We start from the raw sequence: 18468 nt of genomic DNA, 5'->3' as shown, positions 1-18468 counted from the left end.
GACTCTTTATATTCTGCAGAATACGTTGTGTCCCATCCCCCTAGGTTTTTTCGCACACTGAATGCACTCCTTATTGTGGCAAACAGGCGGACTCGGGTTGCCCTGCGTACAATGGTGCGCTCCTATGATGAGGGCGGCCTCGAGGCCCCACGCTTCGATATGTATTACTATGCCGCGCAACTGCTGCCGCCCGCCTGATGGTTTGCTGACTCGGAGGTTTGGGAAACGCAGCTGTTGGCAGGTTCGGCCATGGTGCAAGAGCTTCAGATGGCATTGATGAGGGGTAGGGGGGCAGATGAGACTCTGCCCTACATCGTGAGACATACGGTCAATGTTTGGCAACGCTTTGTTGAAAGGGTGCTGCGGGTGGCGCCTTTTCATAGGGAACTGTCGCTGTGGATACTGGCGCACATGGAGGAGCTAGAGAAGAACATGTCCTTTCGGGTCTGGCGGGAGGGAGGCTGTGAGGTACTGGCGGATCTGTACCCCTCTGAAGCCTTTGTAACATACGAACAGGCGGAGGAGGCTTTTGCCCTAGGTAGAGGGCAGTTCCTGCATTACCAGGGATTGCGTGAGGTAGTGAGATCGCTCTGGAGACAGTGTCCTGAGATTCCTCCAATGACTCACACCTTGGATGTTATATTGACTTGTGGCTGGGGACGTCGACTCATATCCCTGTTATATGCCGCCATGCGTAGAGACTCTGCCCCGCCGGTACCTCCGGCGTGGGCGGCCTGGGAGGTGGATCTAGGCGTCCCAGTGGAACAGGGTCAACGAAAGCGCATAGGGGCACTTACGAAGAAAGTCTCATGTAATGCGCGCTTTAAGCTAACTCATTTTAATTTCCTGCACTGCACCTATATAACTCCATGCTTGCTCCAACGTTACTCCCCGGGTAGGCGGGATGAGTGCCCCAGATGTGGTGTGGGGGGTGAGGGTTTCATACACTTGGCATGGGTGTGGAAAAAGGTAGGGCTGATGACCTTTTTCAGAGTTGCCCGGCGTTAACCGCCTCTATACCCACTCAAGTTACCAAACAAAGAGGCAGGCGCTGGAGACTGGAAGGCAGGAAACAGAAGTTTTATTCCGACGGAGCAGAACACGTCAAATCAGACAACAGGGTATCTTCTCGAGGTGCTCTAACCTCATCTCCGAGGCCTGGCCTCTTATAAACGAGTTTATTGCTTTATTACGTTAAACATATCTCTGTCATTACTTTGATGTAAGGAAAGACATCCTCGGAATCCCCGCTTCAGGCCCGTTCCCACACATATTTACAGTTGAAGTCCCCACCAACAGGTGATGATTATCGCGCAGCTGGACATTCCGCCGATTCACGGAATGTGTGAGGTTGATCGGATCTCATGGGGTGGGGGGCTTTGATCAACTCATGGATCCTTTGATGGGGAAGCTTCCTACTGTACAGGAGGGGGGGGCAATAACAGTATCCGCAGGGCCAGGTGGCGGCCTGGGAACGAGTAAGACAAACAGGCATAAAGGAAAGGGGGTTTTATCAAAGGATCCGGGACCATGAAAGGAATGGAGGGAGGTGTCGCGCTGGGAACAGGATGGGGTTCCGGGGCAGAGCTGCGTGGAAGAGGGGTTTATGACCCAAGGCATGTGAGAGCGGGGGCTGTCAGTGTGCGGAGGATGCTTTGCGAGGTCAGGAGAGAGAGAGAGAGAGAGAGAGAGAGACGCGCTGGCTATCAACGATGGGCAGAGAGGCCATGGTACTCAAAATGGCTGCCGCTTACGTGCATGAATGGGCTCGAAAAGGGGGCAAGATGGCGCCGATAATGTTGATGCTGCAGCCTAAGGTTTAACAGTCCTCCCTTTTCAACATATCTAGCCAGCTTGCCTACTCGATATCGATCTTCATTAAATTCCTGACCTCGGCATCATACAATGCTCCCATGCGTTCATTTCCAAAGTCCACAGTCTTAGGGCAAATACAGTTTGTACATAATGAACACAGAGGTGGCAGGCATTGAATTCCTAAGCATAGACCGCATATTACAACTACAGGAATCAGGATAATGGTAAACAGTCTCCAGCCCCAGTTCTTAACAGTATTCCAGAACCATCCACCAAGTGACCATTCTTCCTGCTCCTGGTGGACTTCTGAAGAGAGTCTGTGGAGATGTTCGATGGCTTTGTACACCGAGGGTGAATTGTCCGGTATGTATGTACAGCAGCTGGACCCAATAATGCGGCATGCTCCACCACGGTCCGCAAGAACCACATCTAGGACAAGGCGGTTCTGGAGTGCCACCAAGCGGACCGCTTGAAGCTCGGCGGTGTTGTTAGTGAGGATACCAGCTGTGATGTTCATTGGTGTCTCAACTGCCCGAGTCAGATGTCGGATGGCACGGCTGTTTGCCATCGGGCCCCAGAGCGGAACAAGTCCCTTCATAGCATCGAGGAACTGTGCTCCTGTTGAGTCGGCTTGTTCAATGTCCTTGGCTCGTTTTTGTCTATGGTGATTCACTGGAGCCACATAAGTCGGAGGAAGGATGAAGGAGATGAAACAAGTGCCCCCCAGCCTTTGGGGAGCCAGGTGTAAGCCTTTGTGCCGCAGACGAAGTACATGTTTGGGGACGATACAAAGGAAGGTGGATCAGTGGAGTCCAAAGTTCTGGTAAAACGGCAAGCACTGCGGCCTACCAACTGTGTCCCAAGCCCTTCTATGCACATGTGGCCTGTGACGTTGATGACAGATAGAGCCACAGTCAGGGTGGCAGCCGTTCGTTTCCGTAGGTAGGAGAAGGTGGGTCTGGTTGGATTGTTGAACACCTGCATTTCAATTCGTTCTTTAGCAGGGATGTCCATGTGGATAGAGTTGTTGGAGGTCTGCGGGCAGAAGTGAGTCTTGGTTTTGTTTCGCCAGACCTCGTGGAAGAAATGCGTTATTGTTTTGCTGGAGGTGGCATTGTCCTTATAGCTTTCTTGCAGGAGGATCAGCCAAGCAAGGCAGGAGCCGTGAATTGAGAAGGGCGAAGGGATGAAAGGTATTGAATGTCCAGTGGCGTGGGGTAGCAACCCACAGATCCAACAGTTGGTGGCATTGGTGGCAAGATTGTGCTGGTGCAGCAGCTGTACAAAGGAGTTATTCCAAAACTCCTTTCACCTCTCTCTGAGTTGAGGAGAGAGTGAAATCAGATAATGTTCCTTCATGGTGGTAGGTTGAGCAGTGGTCAGGAATGTTTCATGAGCAGGTGCATTTTCTTCCACAATCCAGAGTGTGGTCATGAGGAGAAAGCAGAAAAGGATTGTGATGAAAAGTGCAATTGTCTTTGAGCTGTGGAGTCTGTCTGCTTTTGGGTTTCTGTAGTGGGTATTTCCTGTTGCTTCCATCATCTTCTTATTTGGCGCTTCCATCATCTTCAAGGTGCTCGGTAGCGGGCAGAACCACAGACTTTGTTTAGCTTCTCTCCGGGTGACCCTTGATGGTGTTTAGGTCACCGTTCTGAGATTTAACTTAGTCCGTGGTCTACTTAGCCGAAGCTCCCTCCTTTCGACGCAGGAAATACCCTTCTCTGGATGGCACAGTGGGATCAGAGAATTTTGTAAGTTCAAGTGCCTCGGTATCAGGATAGCAGGTTAGTGACGGTCGGTCCTTGTTCAGGAGCTCTTCTTGGTTGTCGATGCTTTCTGTTGTGGCCAAGGTCGAGGAGACCTTTTTGCAGTGGTGTGCGTCCAGCCAGTGCCGTTTCTCCTCCACTCGAAGAGCCGTCCGGGTGGTGATCAATACTTGCCAGGGGCCCGTCCACCGGGGTTCCAGACTCTTCGCCCGCTGAAAATTCCGGATCAGCACATAATCCCCCGGTTGGATGTTGTGACCCGGACCCCTGGAAGCATCGGGGTTGGCCTGCTGCACCTGCTGATGAATGGCAGACAGAGTTTCAGTCAATTTATACAGATAATCAGACATTAGGACGTCTGGGACGTCATGAATGGAGGTCGGTTTCGGTGCAGACCAGATGCTCATGGGTCGGCCAAAAACGACCTCGTAAGGTGTCAAGTGGTGCTTGGTGGGGGTGGAACGCATCGATAGCAATGCCAGGGGAGAGCGTCTGGCCAGTTCAGTCCTGTGGTAGCTACTATCTTGGCTAATTTTAATTTTAATGTGGCATTATGTCGTTCGACAAGTCCGGCAGACTGGGGGGTGGAAGACTGCGTGGAACTTCTGCTTGATACCCAGCCCCTTTAAGATGAGCTGGATGACTTCGGCTATGAAGTGGGGGCCATTGTCGCTCCATACAATTCGACAAAGGCCGTAGCGAGGGAAGAATTCCTTTAACAGTACTTTTGCAGTGGCCATAGCAGTGTTGTCACGGGTTGGGTATGCCTCCACCCACTTGCTAAATGCACACACCACAACAAGTACGTATTTCAGGCCTTGGCATCTGTCTAGCTGGATGTAGTCCATCTGCAGGACTTCAAACAGGTGATTTGGGACCCCAAACCCTCCCCGGGGTACTACAGTTCCTTTCCCGGGGTTGTGTTGCAGGCATATCAAGCATTGTTGGACCAGACGTTTGGCGGAGTCTGTGATTTTATCATTGTGCCAAACTCTGGAGACAAGTTCAATCATGGGGGCTGATCCTATGTGGACAGGGGAGTGTGCCATAGTCAGTATGGGAATCAGGTATGAGTCAGGTAGCAACCATTTGTTTGTGTCTTTTGTCCGCCAGCAGCCTTCGTCGTCTTTTAATCCCACCCGTGCCCATTCAGTCAATTCGTGTTGTGTGCTAGCCATTTGAATGTCTCTAATAGTGTCCCTAGCGTCAGTCCATTTTTCTGCTTGTGACCTGGTCACGTACATACGTGTTGTCATCCTATTTTCAGCTGTCGTTCGAGCGGTGATGTCGGATAGTGCATTTCCCTGTCCAATAATGTCTGTCACTTTCTTGTGTGCCTGGCATTTGATGACCGCAAGTCTTTTGGGGAGAAGGACAGCTTCGATCAAGGCGGAGACTAGATCTCCGTGTAAGATGGGGGTGCCATGTGAGGTCAAGAATCCCCTTTCCCTCCAAAGGAGCCCAAAATGGTGAACCACCCCGAAGGCGTACTGGCTGTCGGTGTAAATGTTCGCTGTGGTTCCTGCTGCTAGAATGCAGGCTCGTGTCAGGGCAATCAGTTCCGCTGCCTGAGCAGATCGTTGCGTGATGCGGGCTGTCTCGATTACAGTTCGAGCCGTGGTGACTGCATAGGCAGCTGAAGTGGTGCCATCGGGGAGTTTTATGCAAGAGCCGTCCACCCACAGCTCTCCGTCGGGGTCAGGAAAAGCCGTGTCTCTGAGGTCAATTCTACTTCTAGTCTGTTCGTCCGTAAGGGTCACACAGTCATGCACAGGGGGTGCATCAGGATCGTTCTCTGGTAGGGGTAACAGAGTTGCTGGGTTCAGGGTGGTGTATCTTTTCATGGTGATATGGGGAGCAAGCAGAGTCAACTCGTATCCAGTCAGTCGTGCACTCGTCAGGTGTTGGGTCTTGGTCTGGTTCAAGGGGGTGTCAACTGCATGGGGTACTAGTACCGTGAGGGAATTCGAGAGTACGATCCCCTCACTCTGTAGCAGAGATAGCAGCGGCAGCTACAGCTCGAAGGCAGGCAGGTAAGGCTCTGGCTACAGGGTCAAGAGTGGCAGAGAAGTAAGCGCACGGTCGTTGCTTTGGGCCAATGGACTGGGTCAGGACAGATAAAGCGCACCCCTCCCTTTCGTGAGTGTAAAGGGAGAAGGGCTTTGTGTAATCAGGGGTACCTAGGACAGGGGCCGAACAAAGGGCATCTCGTAATTCCGTGAAGGAGGATTGGCATTCAGTAGTCCAAGGGAGGGGGGAAGGGACATCTTTGGCTAGCAGAGAAAGCAGCGGTTTTACAATGAGACTGAAGTTTGGCAACCACTGTCGACAGAAGGAGGTGAGGCCTAGTAGAGAGCGAACCTGTTTCTGAGTCTTAGGGACAGGGGTGTCAAGAATGGTTTGGATCCGGTCGGGAGTGAGTTTCCTTCCGTCTTTGGACAGGAGGTGGCCTAAGTAAGTGACCTGGGGTTGGCAGAATTGCAACTTTTTCTTGGAAACCTTGTGGCCATTTTCCGCAAGGAAGTGCAGGAGTTGAATGGTGGCTGTGACTGCTAGCGGAGTGGTGTCAGCCGCCAAAAGGATGTCATCGACGTATTGCACTAACACCACTCCATCGGGTAACTGGACTTGATCCAGCTGTCTCTTGAGGGCCTGGCTGTAGATGCTGGGGCTTTCCGTGTAGCCTTGGGGTGCTCGGCAGAACCTATAAGAGCGGGCTTTTAGGGTGAAGCCGAAGAGATATCGGCTGTCTGGGTGGATGGGGATAGAGAAAAATGCATTTTTGAGGTCAATGACAGTGAAGGTGGTGGCAGTAGAAGGAATCAAAGTCAGGATGGTGGTGATGTCTGAGACCACGGGGTACTGGGGTACAACCACTTTGTTGATCTCACGAAGGTCAATGATAAAGCGGTATGCTTTCTCATCTCCCTCTCCTTGTTTCTTGATGATGGGCAAGATAGGGCTGTTGCAAACGTTGCTAACCACTTCCTCTACCACTCCTGTGTCTATCAGTGACTGAATAATCTTTACCAATGCCTTCTCGCCCTCGGGCGATATCCGATATTGTGGAAGTTTTGGGAGTATCGCGTCCGGTCGGACAGTAATGTGTACTGGGTCAATCATCATGCGCCCTACGTCCGAATCTGTCTTTGCCCATAGATACGGAGGCAGAGTGTCAAGCAGGGATGTGTCAGCGTCAGTGATGGAAAACATGCGTCGGGGAGGGCAATGTCTAAGCAGAACGGGGTTGTCGTAAAGGAAAACTCGAACTCCGTCTTGAGAACATCTAATTGTCGCTCGGAAGTGTTTCAATAAGTCAAGTCCCATAATGGCGTCAGGGCTATTGGAGGAAAGCAAAAACGTGGTGTCAGTGGTGTTGTTTTCTAAGTCGAAGAGGATCGGAGCGGACAAAGGGTTAGTGGAGGGCGTTCCATCGAAACCTGTCGATGTTATAAGTGAGCCAGACAAGGGTGCCCTTGGAATCAGTCGTTTAGATAACGCACTACGTGCTGCGCCAGTGTCTACCAGAAATGGATACTTTGTACCCAAGACCTTAGCAGTGACATAAGGGCCTTGCTGGTCAACATAGAGCTCGACTGGATCCCTCCCTTGCCCTTGGCAGTCCTATGCAAAGTCGTGGGCGTCATCGTAGTCAGATTGCTGACACTGGTTCTGTCTGGGTCGATCAAATGTATTTGGTCTGCTTAATCTATCGTTAGTCGTGTCATTTGTGGGCCCTCGCTGCTGTCCCCTATTTCTCGGTCCGCTTGCTATGTCCTTGGGGTCTTTATTTCTGATTATTTCCAAAAGAACCGGGCACTGGGATTTCCAATGGCCGGTTCCTTTACAGAAAGCACACTGGTCCTCTCTAATGTCTGTACGCCCGATGTGGGGGGTCGAAGTACGGTCCTTGGGAGGTGCAGTCCTAGGGACGTTCGTCTGATAGTTTCCCTTGTATTGGTCTCGTCCTATAGTCACCCCTTGCAGTTGTGCAATCATCACCCTCTCTTTCAAGTCTTTCTTCTTTTTCTCTGTTGCTCTATCGTTTTCATTTTTCTGATGTTCGTAATATTGGGCCATCTGGAGGATAGCCGCAGGTATGGAGGCTGCCCAACTACTCTCGCTGGCCTGCAGTTTCTGGGAGACCTCTGGTGACAAACCCTTAACATAATTCTGGACAAACAGATGGTGTCCGGTTGCAGTGGTCATGTCCTGGCCGCTGTAATCGGAGAACACCGTTTCAAACCGGGAGAAGTAGTCCGATACATCCTCCTGGGGTTTCTGGCGACAGGCCGTTACTATCGACCAGTCCACTTTCTTTTCTGGAATCAGGGTTTTTAATTTCTGTACGATTTTATCTGGGAGGTCTAAAATGGATTTCAATGGCTTCTGTCCAGGTTCTCGTGGTTTATCAATGCCATCGAGTTGTGACCAGGTATGTCCAAACAGCTCAAGGTGGTCGACTTTACGGATTTGCTTCCACACATCAGCTGGTAAACATAACCCGAAAAACAGGTCGATGTCAGCCAGGGTCATAATGGTTGAACCTAGGGCTGTACCTAATTCAGTATAGAAGGCAGTGGGGTTTTTACGTAGATCAGGCAGAGATTTCCGGAACGTCAGAATCTCTTGCCGATCCCATGGCTGGTAGACCCAGTTGTACACTACCCTCCCTTTTGCGTCTTTGTGATTTACATCATCGCTAGTTCCTTCACCTCGTGGAGGAACCCAGTAAGGGGCAGCCTCTCGTATCGGCATCATGGCATTAGATCGCTCAGTTTGTGGTTCGGTTGCTACGGATGTCGTGGGTTTAGCTCCCGATTCTTGTTCAGTGAGGTGGCGGAAAACCTCACGCGTACGCATAAGGAGGTCCGTCACATCACACTCACCCTCATCCCCGATATCGACCTTCCGGTACAGAGTCGTTAGGCTCTCGGGACCTTTGTCTCGATATCGGTCCTCGTATGCGTTCAAGACATGATAACACAGTCGTACGGTAAAATGTCGTCTGTGACTCCCTGTATACGAGTTGAACATATCTGTGATGTACTCTTCATCTTCCTTTCTTTCTACCAATGTCCTAGTTATCTTGTCAATCCCTGCCCGCTTATCTTTGCTTAATCTGTTTGTTCTTGCGGAACCAGCCCTTCGGGTCTCAGGGTCGCCTAACGTTGTCGTTTGTGTAGTATCTAATACAAGGAGTTCGGCCGGCACAGAGGCCATGGGGGCCGAAGCTGTGACGCTACTCTCGTTTGTACCTGGGGGTAGTGGGTACTGTGCTAAGGGTTGAGAAGGGGCGTATGGAGGGGGCATATAGATGATCGGAGGTCCTAACAAAAGATCATCGTTGGCTCGTTGTTTCAAGGGCAATTCAGGATAGAGCGTAGGGGGCGTTCTAACCAGACATAGGTTTGATGTTTCTATCTCTGGTTTCTGGTTGGCTTCCTCTCTTTCCTTAATCTCTTCTTCTAGTTTCTTAGCAGCTAGGTGGGCTGCCTTTCGCAGCTCTTTTCCCAACCTACTCTCATTTCTCTTTTTACGCTGTTCGGTTTCTTTGCGCCACATGCCTAAACTATCGAGCGTTGTCTTGTGCTTCCCAAGGGCTGTTTCTAGCGCGCTCATTTTATCATCATCGAAGGACCCTATCAGTGGCCACTGACTTTCTCGATCCTTTTTCGTATATTTATGCCACAGCTTGCTATATGCTATAGCGGTTAATCCATGCTTCATGAACATGTCCTTATTAGGGGTGCCTTCCGGTGGAGCCGGATGGTTCATCTCTAATAAGCGGTCTGGGCTAAACAGGCTACCAATCAGTGGGGAGAAGACAGGCATGACGGATTACAATAGGGACAAAAAGTCTGCACTACCTATCTTATCACTGCATGCAAAGACTAGACAGAATATTTCTATTCTTCGTTGTTTGCAGGCAGTGAATACCTCAAGAACCAATATCGAACAGTCAATGTTCGGTCAATCAAACAATCAATGGGGAGAATAAGTAGGCACGACGGGTTACAACGGGGACAAAAGTCTGCGTTACCTACCCTTTCACTACCTGCAAAGAGAGAACCTGTTCTTTCCTGTTTGCAGACAGAGAATCTCCAGAAAACAATCCGCGAACAGTAGTTCGGGTTCAAACAATCAATCAGTGGGGGAGAAAAGATAGGCACGACGGATTACAATGGGGACAAAAGTCTGCGTTACCTATCCTTCACTACTTGCAAAGGGAGAGCCTGTTGTTTCTCCGTTTGCAGACAGTGAATCTCCAAACAAAATCAAAAGAGTAATACTAGTATTTTCAAAACAAATCAAACAATCATTTCGCAATTCGTCGTGTTTACACGACCTTACCCGGACCGCATGGACAGTTTCTTGTCTTCCGAATCCAGCGCCCGATCGTCCTCTATTCTTCGTGATCCTCGCGGCACTCCTGATGGTTCCCAGTCCGGACCGTAGATCACTCGAGAGAGGTCTGTTCGGAACCAGTGAAGTTCGGATGATCGGCTGTCAGACGAGGGTCTATTGGACAGGAGCTCTCCCGATCGCTGCAGTCGTTCACTCTGTCGTCGGGACCTCTCCCACTGGATCCACGAGTCGCTGATGGGCCCCACGTTTGGGACGCCAATTGTGGAAAAAGGTAGGGCTGATGACCTTTTTCAGAGTTACCCAGCGTTAACCGCCTCTATACCCACTCAAGTTACCAAACAAAGAGGCAGGCGCTGGAGACTGGAAGGCAGGAAACAGAAGTTTTATTCCGACGGAGCAGAACACGTCAAATCAGACAACAGGGTATCTTCTCGAGGTGCTCTAACCGCATCTCCGAGGCCTGGCCTCTTATACACGAGTTTATTGCTTTATTACGTTAAACACATCTCTGTCATTACTTTGATGTAAGGAAAGACATCCTCGGAATCCCCGCTTCAGGCCCGTTCCCACACATATTTACAGTTGAAGTCCCCACCCCGGGCACAACAGGTGATGATTATCGCACAGCTGGACATTCCGCCGATTCACGGAATGTGTGAGGTTGATCGAATCTCATGGGGTGGGGGGCTTTGATCAACTCATGGATCCTTTGATGGGGGAAGCTTCCTACTGTACAGGGGGGGGGGGGGCAATAACAGTATCCGCAGGGCCAGGTGGCGGCCTGGGAACGAGTAAGACAAACGGGCATAAAGGAAAGGGGGTTTTATCAAAGGATCTGGGACCATGAAAGGAATGGAGGGAGGTGTCGCGCTGGGAACAGGATGGGGTTCCGGGGCAGAGCTGCGTGGAAGAGGGGTTTATGACCCAAGGCATGTGAGAGCGGGGGCTGTCAGCGTGCGGAGGATGCTTTGCCAGGTCAGGAGAGAGAGAGAGACGCGCTGGCTATCAACGATGGGCAGAGAGGCCATGGTACTCAAAATGGCTGCCGCTTACGTGCATGAATGGGCTCGAAAAGGGGGCAAGATGGCGCCGATAATGTTGATGCTGCAGCCTAAGGTTTAACATGGGGATGTCCTTTGGTCCAGAGTTTTTGGAGGGAGGCTCTAGTCCATATTTCTGCCACAATGGGGATTCGAGTTACGCTGACTCCTTTACAATGCCTGTTGGCGTTAGTACCTGATCCGAAAAAGCGGAAACTGTCTTACAAGCTGACCCAATTGATGCTGGTGCTGGCCAGGCGCAGGATAGCTATTACTTGGATGGGTCAGAGGGCACTGGAAATTCCCAGGTGGTTGAGTGATTTGCGGGAGTGGTCTCTGGCTGAGGAAGCACATACGCAGAGTTGTAGGAGCGACGAAAAGCTGCAGGAGGACCTGTTGGCCTGGCGAGTGATGTGTGCCTCGATAGGGACCCTGGATTATACCTCCCATAGTGATTCGGAGGGGACCAGTGGGGAGTTATTCTCACCGATGGGCTCAGACGCTGAGGACGATATGGGGGACGCCCCTGGGGTCAGGAGGGAGGGAGAGGATGACGCGGGCACTAGCCCAAACCTCACATGAAGTTCAATGTTATCCGATAATATCTAATGTGTCTTGAGTAACTATGTGTCTCAGTGTAACCTCTGGTCGACTAGCCGTGCCTTAATGAGTCCGTCAATGTCCATATGTGATGTTTTGATGCCAAGGGGGAGGGGGGTGAGGGGGGGAGGGGGAGTTTTTGTGCTTTGTTCATCTATGCAAAATATCAAAAATAAAGTTTAAAAAAAAAATATTAGTGACTCACTCCCTTGGACAGATGAGTATGAGCATGCTTTTCAACATCTAAAAAACGCTTTATGCAATGCACCTGCTTTGGGTAACCCGGATTATTCTAAGGATTTTTTTTGTTTTTCCTTGAGAAAGATGGCAGAAGTCTATCTGTTTTAACACAATCACGTGGTGGGGGGGAATAAACCTTGTGCTTATTTCTCCTGCACGTTGGATCCAGTAGCTAAGGCTTTGCCAAATTGTTTGCGCTCGGTAGCAGCTGGTGCTGTTGCAGTCAGACAATCTGTAATATACGTTCTTGGTCACAATTTGACAATTATGGTACTGCACGCTTTGGATGTGCTACTAAACTAAACTCAGACCCAGCACCTGCCAAGTGCACGTTTAACAGGGTATGAGTTAACACTTTTTGCTCCAAATATCATTATGAAGCGTTGCAATGTTTTGAACCCAGCCACAGTGCTACCCCTCACCAGTGATTCAGGGGAAGAACACCATAATTGTGTGTTCACCACTGAAGAAGAGACCAAGGGACAGGTATACCTAACAGATACTCCCATATCTGATTCATAGGGAGATTTATTTGTGGATGGTTCTGGTTTCAAATTACCAGATGGTGCGAACACTGCTGCATATGCCATCACCACTTTGAAAACAGTGGTAGAGTCATAAAAAGCACCGCAAATGTCTGCACAAGCAGCAGAAGTCATTGCCCTTACACAGGCATGTGAACTGAGTGAAGATCTGATTGTAAATATTTATACTGATAGTATGCCTTTGGCATTGCCCACTCATTTGGGCAATTATGGAAAGAAAGATACTTTTTGACCTCACATGGAAGTAAAATAAAGCATGGGGAGTTAATAGTAAAATTATTGGATGCTCTGATGTTACCAAAAAAAGTTGCCATTGTTAAATGCAGTGCCCATAAAAAAGTTAATGATGAGGTAGGTCAGGGAAATGCTTTTGTAAATGAAACAGCCAAGCAAACAGCCAGATCTAAATATAGTTTAATGTATGTTACAGGACCAGCTAGAGGGGTCCCTGAAGTACCAATGTTTAACAATACCTTAGAATGTGTTCGCGATATACAGCAGGAAGCTACCATGGAAGAGAAAAAGGCACAGCAGATGTATGATAGATTAGATGATACCGGATGTTGGATAGATATAGAGATGGATGCTTCCTAATTGTTATGTTAACGCTATTGTTATTATGACACATAGCTCAGCTCAAATGGGTGCCAAAGGAATAGTGGCAACATTAGATCACGTATGGTTCAACAAACTGATTCTCAGGGTGGCAGAGTCGCATGTCAAAAGATGCATGACATGCGCTACTTATAATCCTGGAAAGGGTGCCCCAGTCCCGACAAGCCATTTTGCACCTCCAGATTTTCCATTTGAACTCCTGCAAATGGATTTCATAGAAATGGAACAAGTGGGCAAGCTTAAGTATGGCTTAATGATGGTATGCACCTTTAGTAGGTGGGTGGAGGCTTACCCTCTATGAGATAACACAGCCCTAAGTACTGCAAAAATACTCCTGAAGGAGTGCTTTTCAAGATTTGATTTACCCAGAGTGCTCTGGTCTGGAGTCAAAAATGGGTCTCATGTCATTGGCCAAGTGATGTAGCTGGTCTGCAAAGGCTTGAAGATAAAGCCAAAGTTTCATACTGGCGGAATCTTGAAAAGAAAACTGGGAAAGACATGTGCTGAAACAAAATTTAAATGGCCTGGGGGGGCGTGGCCTGGACGTCAAGATGGCGGTCGCACTCTAAGAGTGCTCTGGACCCCCTTCCGTCATCCGCCTGGCTCCTACCTGCCACAGTGACCATCGACGTCCCTTACCTGGCCGACAAGAATCGCCGCCCTGCAGGCTGACCGCTGATCCTTTCCTGAGGCAGACTGGTGCCTCCTGTGCCCCTGCTGTTCCCTCCAGATCGGTAGCCGTGCACTCCTGTAAGATGACGGCCCCGCCGGAGCGCTTCTGCCTGAGCGTCGATCTGCCTCACGGGCGGCCCCGCATTCACTCCCCTTGCTGTCCTGAACCGGCTGGGGACGACCTTGCGGGCCTCTGCGGGTGCCGAGGACCAGCGGCTGTGAGGACGGAGAAGGAGCCGCGCCGGTCCCCCGTGGGCACCGGGGGCCGCAAGGGAATCCCCGGCTGCTCCTAGACTGACGGGAGCTCTGGAGAGGCCTATTCGACCTGAGGGCGAGGAGGTGCCCAAGCTGAGGTGCCCTGCCGGTGGAGCTGCCCCCGAGGAGTGCTGCGGCCCGGCGGCCAACACTGGTGAGTGACGGCATGTGTGACCAGCCCCCTGGTTGGTCTGCTGCTGGGACCTAGTGTGGGCCTTGTTGGCCGGGGGACGGCCTGAGCTGACGCCACTGCCTAGGCCTGAGCGGGGGCCGGCGGAGGAGGGGGTGACCGGACCTCCCCAAGGATCTGACTGCTGGTGCTGAGGTTCCCCCCAGCACTTGCTCCACCCGCCCTGCCATACTGGGGGAGCCGCACTGTGACCCGGCTCTGCTTTGGTGCATCGTAGCTCCCTGCGCACACTGCCATCTTGTGCACGTGGGGGAGCGGACGACTGGCGGCTGGCCTGTAGGTGATGCCCTATAGGGGACCGCTGGCCCCCCTGACCTTCTGATACTGCAGCGGGCTCCACCCTGTCCATCGACCGGCTGTGGGAGGCGGGGTGGGACCACCTCCGGGACTGACCCTTCGACAGCGAGCTGGTGAGTCGGAGCTCGACTACCTTGGGGGCTGCGGGATAACTGGGGGTTCGGCCATCTTTTCGGGTGGCGTGCGGAGTGGTGCTGTCCTGCCCACCCTCTGAGCCCCCCGACCGACGGGGCGTTTGGACCGCTGTGTTCACCGGATGGGGGTCTGCCGGATAGCAAGTGGGCCCTCCCTCGCCGCCCCTCACCTGCGGAGCCCTGGAATGAGTGGGCTAGAGGCCTAAGGACCACCCACTTGGAATAGCGAGCGATTGAGGTGACCTGTCCTGCGACTGCCCTCTCCATCCTGGGCTGGGTGGCCCCCTGCACCCATTGGCAAACCCCGCACACTCCCGGCTCCCGGCCCCTGGCACCACATCCCAAACGACAATGGACCAGTTCGCCAAGGTGGACCGGGGGTCTGGCGTAGGAGTGACACCTGGCCCTGGCCCAGCCGGAGTGGACCTAGCGACTATCCTGCAAGCGATCTCAACATCCCAAATGTCCCTCGAGACTAAGATAGGAGAAGTACGTGTCGATGTGGCTCTCATTCGCCAGGACCTCCGCAAGGCCACAGAGCAAATTACAGAAACTGAGTCCCGGATCTCTACTGTGGAAGACGAGGTCTCCACCCTTAAGTCTCAGATGGCTCATCTCCAGTCGCAGACCTCGGAGCTTCATCGCCGGGATGAAGATGCCAAGAACAGGGCGCTCCGGAACAATCTGCGCCTCCTGGGCTTCCCGGAGGGAGTGGAGAAGACCGACGTAGCTACCTTCTTGGAGGACTGGATCCACACCTGGATGCTCAAGGAGAGGCTCTCCCCGTGGTTTGCGATAGAGCGCGCCCACCGATCTTTGCCCCCAGGCCACCACCGGGAGCCCCGGCCCCGTCCCGTCCCTTTATCCTCCGTGTCCTCAACTTTCGCGACAGGGACGCCATCCTGAGAGCGGCCAGGGAGTTGGGGCCGCTACACCATCAAGAATCCAGGATAATGGTGTTCCCAGACTACTCGAGGGAGGTCCAGTCCCAGCGTCACTCCTATGACGAGGTGAAACAGAAGCTCAGAGCGATGGACCTTCGCTACCTTCTCTAGGGGCTCCTTTTCCCGGCCCGGCTCAAAGTGTTCTTCCAAGGATGGACCCTTTTCTTCGATTCCCCGCAGGTGGCGTGGACCTGGCTCATGGAGGAGAGGCCCCTCCGACTGCAAGCGACCCGGTCCCCACCCCACAGGGCCCCCGAGCGAACGGACCACGCTGCACCCAAGCCCAGGCGCCGCAGGACTGGGTCTCGAAGGAAAATCACATGCCGGGGGGTGGTCCCGCTTACCGGAGTCGGGGGTCAGGCGAACCTCGCCCCAGACACGGGAGCGCAACCCTGACCCTCCACCATCGGCTTCATCCCTGATTGACCAGGGAAGTGCCCCTGGGCCTGCGGAAACCTTACGGCACACCATGTCAGACTCTGACCTGTCCGGGAGCCCGGTGATTCGTGGCATGGAGGGAGACTCTGGACCGTGACCAGCGGTGCCGTCGAGGCTGAGTGCTCCGGCCCAGGGCCCACTGCCCGCACCCACGTCTATGGCGCTATGATCGTTCTCAGTCGAGGCCTATTGTCCTGACCTGCTGGGACTCTCACATTACTGAAACTCAGGGCTAAGGGTTTTTTCCACGTTACCCCATGGACACAGACCTATCTCTGAGTGTAAAGCTGTTTCTATCCTGTAATACTTATTCTGACGACTCTTGCTTGTATGTATGTATATGTATCAACCATTTTATAACGCGCTCTACTACTTGGGAGTATCCTGGCGCGATGGGAAAGAACGAAAGAAAACAGACGAGACATCAACTTAAGTCACACTCCTGAATAAATGGGTTTTCAGATTCCTCTTGAACTGGGCTACGCACTGAGTGGAGCGCAAGTGGAGGGGAAGGGCATTACAGGCTCGGGCTGCCACTACAGCTATGGACTGGTCCCCTAGTCTGGTTCGCTTAAAGCGAGGAAGAGTCATTTTAAACAGAGAGGACGATCTAAGAGTTCGTGTGGGAGCATAAAAGGTAAATCTCTTCTTCAGATAGGCCGGTCCTTGGTCATGGGTAGCTCTAAACGAAAGCCTCAGAGATTTAAACAGGATGCGTTGTGGCACTGCGAACCAGTGAAGGTTAGACATATGAGGGCGAACGCTCTTCCATCTCGGAACATTAAAAAGGAGACGGACAGCGGCGTTCTGGTTGACCAGCAGAAGTTTACCCAAATAAGCGGGTATGCCGCTAAACAGGGCGTTCGCATAGTCTAGCCTTGCTAGAATGAGAGCTCGAGCAACAGTCTCCCTAGCCTCTCTAGGAAGCAATGGAAAAAATCTTCGCAACATTCTCAGAGTAGCAAAGCATGTCCCTGAAAGTTTCTTTATGTGGTCCTCAAATCGGAGGTCCTCTCCGAACCAAATGCCAAGATTTTTTGCGGGGCCACCCAACACCTTAGGGCTAGGAATATTCGGGGGCCACAGCGAGTTTTTGAAATTGGAAGGGAAGGAACCGTAGAAGAGGACCTCAGATTTGTCCTCACAGTACATCCTGCTGAATTTTAGCTATTTTATTTATGAAGAAGTTAGACAAGTCCTCGCACCATTGCACAGAGGAAGGGAGTATGGTGGTTTCAGCAATAGGGGATACAAAACTTTTAACCATAGAGAAAATCTCTCTACTGTTATTTTCCGCTTTGGCGATTCTCCCTGCATAGTAATTCCCTTTGGCTATCTTAATAGCGGCACAGTAGTCTGTTTGGGCTGAGGGAAGGCGGCCTTTGTCTCTTAGCTATACCCCTGTCTCCAAGCTCGCTCCAGCTTTTTACAGGCCAATTTCAGCCGTCTCAGGTCAGGAGAGTACCAGGGTTGAGACGGGGTGCGTCAGAACCTGGAAACGTGGAATGTTTCGTAGATGCATTAGCTGCCTGCATCACCCACCCATTAAAGCCGCTGACCGCCTCCCCCATCACAGAACTAAGCTTCGGGCGTGCTTTAGATAGCTCCTGGCCGAACGCAGCCAGATTGATCTTCTGGGGATGGCTCATGGGCAGTGCGAGAGCTGATCTGCCTGCGCTCTCCACCTCCCATGAGAATCTAACGAGATCATGATCCGACCATGTTACCTTTTCTAAGCTTAGAGCCTTGATGGGAAAGTTGGAGCAAACTAAGTCTAAAAGATGACCTCCAGCGTGAGTTGGAGAGACCACCCATTGTTTGAGCTGTGCCAAATCAAAAACTTCCCCCAGTCGGCGAGCTTCAGTAGAGTCAATGACATCTACATTGATGTTAAAGTCACCAACCAGAAGAAATTTTGCGAAGCTTAGGGCCCGTGGCACTATGCACTCCTCCAAAGTGTCAATGAAGTGGCTGACATAGCCCGGAGGCCTATAGATTAGTGACCCTCCCAGGGTGACGTGGGGACTAATAGTAAGGGAGAAATGGAGAACTTCACCATCAACCCCTGCAGCTGATTGTTCAGAGGCGAAGTGCCACCCTTCCTTATAAATTACAGCTAGTCCACCCCCTCTGCCTGAGGGCCTATCAGCTCTAGCGATCTTAAATCCTCTAGGGACAGCGAGTTCGACAATCGGGGCACACGAGTCAGTAAGCCACGTCTCCGTGATGAACAGGAGCTCAAGTTGGCCATCCACCAGTATATCAAAGATGTCAGCTACATGTTTCACCACGGATCTGGCATTGATTAACCCGGCCCTGATTGTCATGTGACCTGTACCTCCGGTTGAACGTGGGGGTAAGGAGGGTTGGGGAAAAAAAACACAACTCGAGCACTTCACAGTAGCACAGTCACATTCCGCCCGCAGGCAAATACCTCCTCCGGCGGGCAAATTCAGCCTCAAAAGGTCATCACGGGAATACATGATCTTATCGGGCCCAGTTCGACCGAGGGGAAGGAAGGCTGTATGGCTGGCCCTGACGGGCCCTC

The sequence above is a fragment of the Lissotriton vulgaris genome, chromosome 2_2 (genome assembly GCF_964263255.1).
Source record: "Lissotriton vulgaris chromosome 2_2, aLisVul1.2, whole genome shotgun sequence".
Taxonomy (NCBI): domain Eukaryota; kingdom Metazoa; phylum Chordata; class Amphibia; order Caudata; family Salamandridae; genus Lissotriton; species Lissotriton vulgaris.
Note: the sequence above shows the minus strand (reverse complement) of the source record.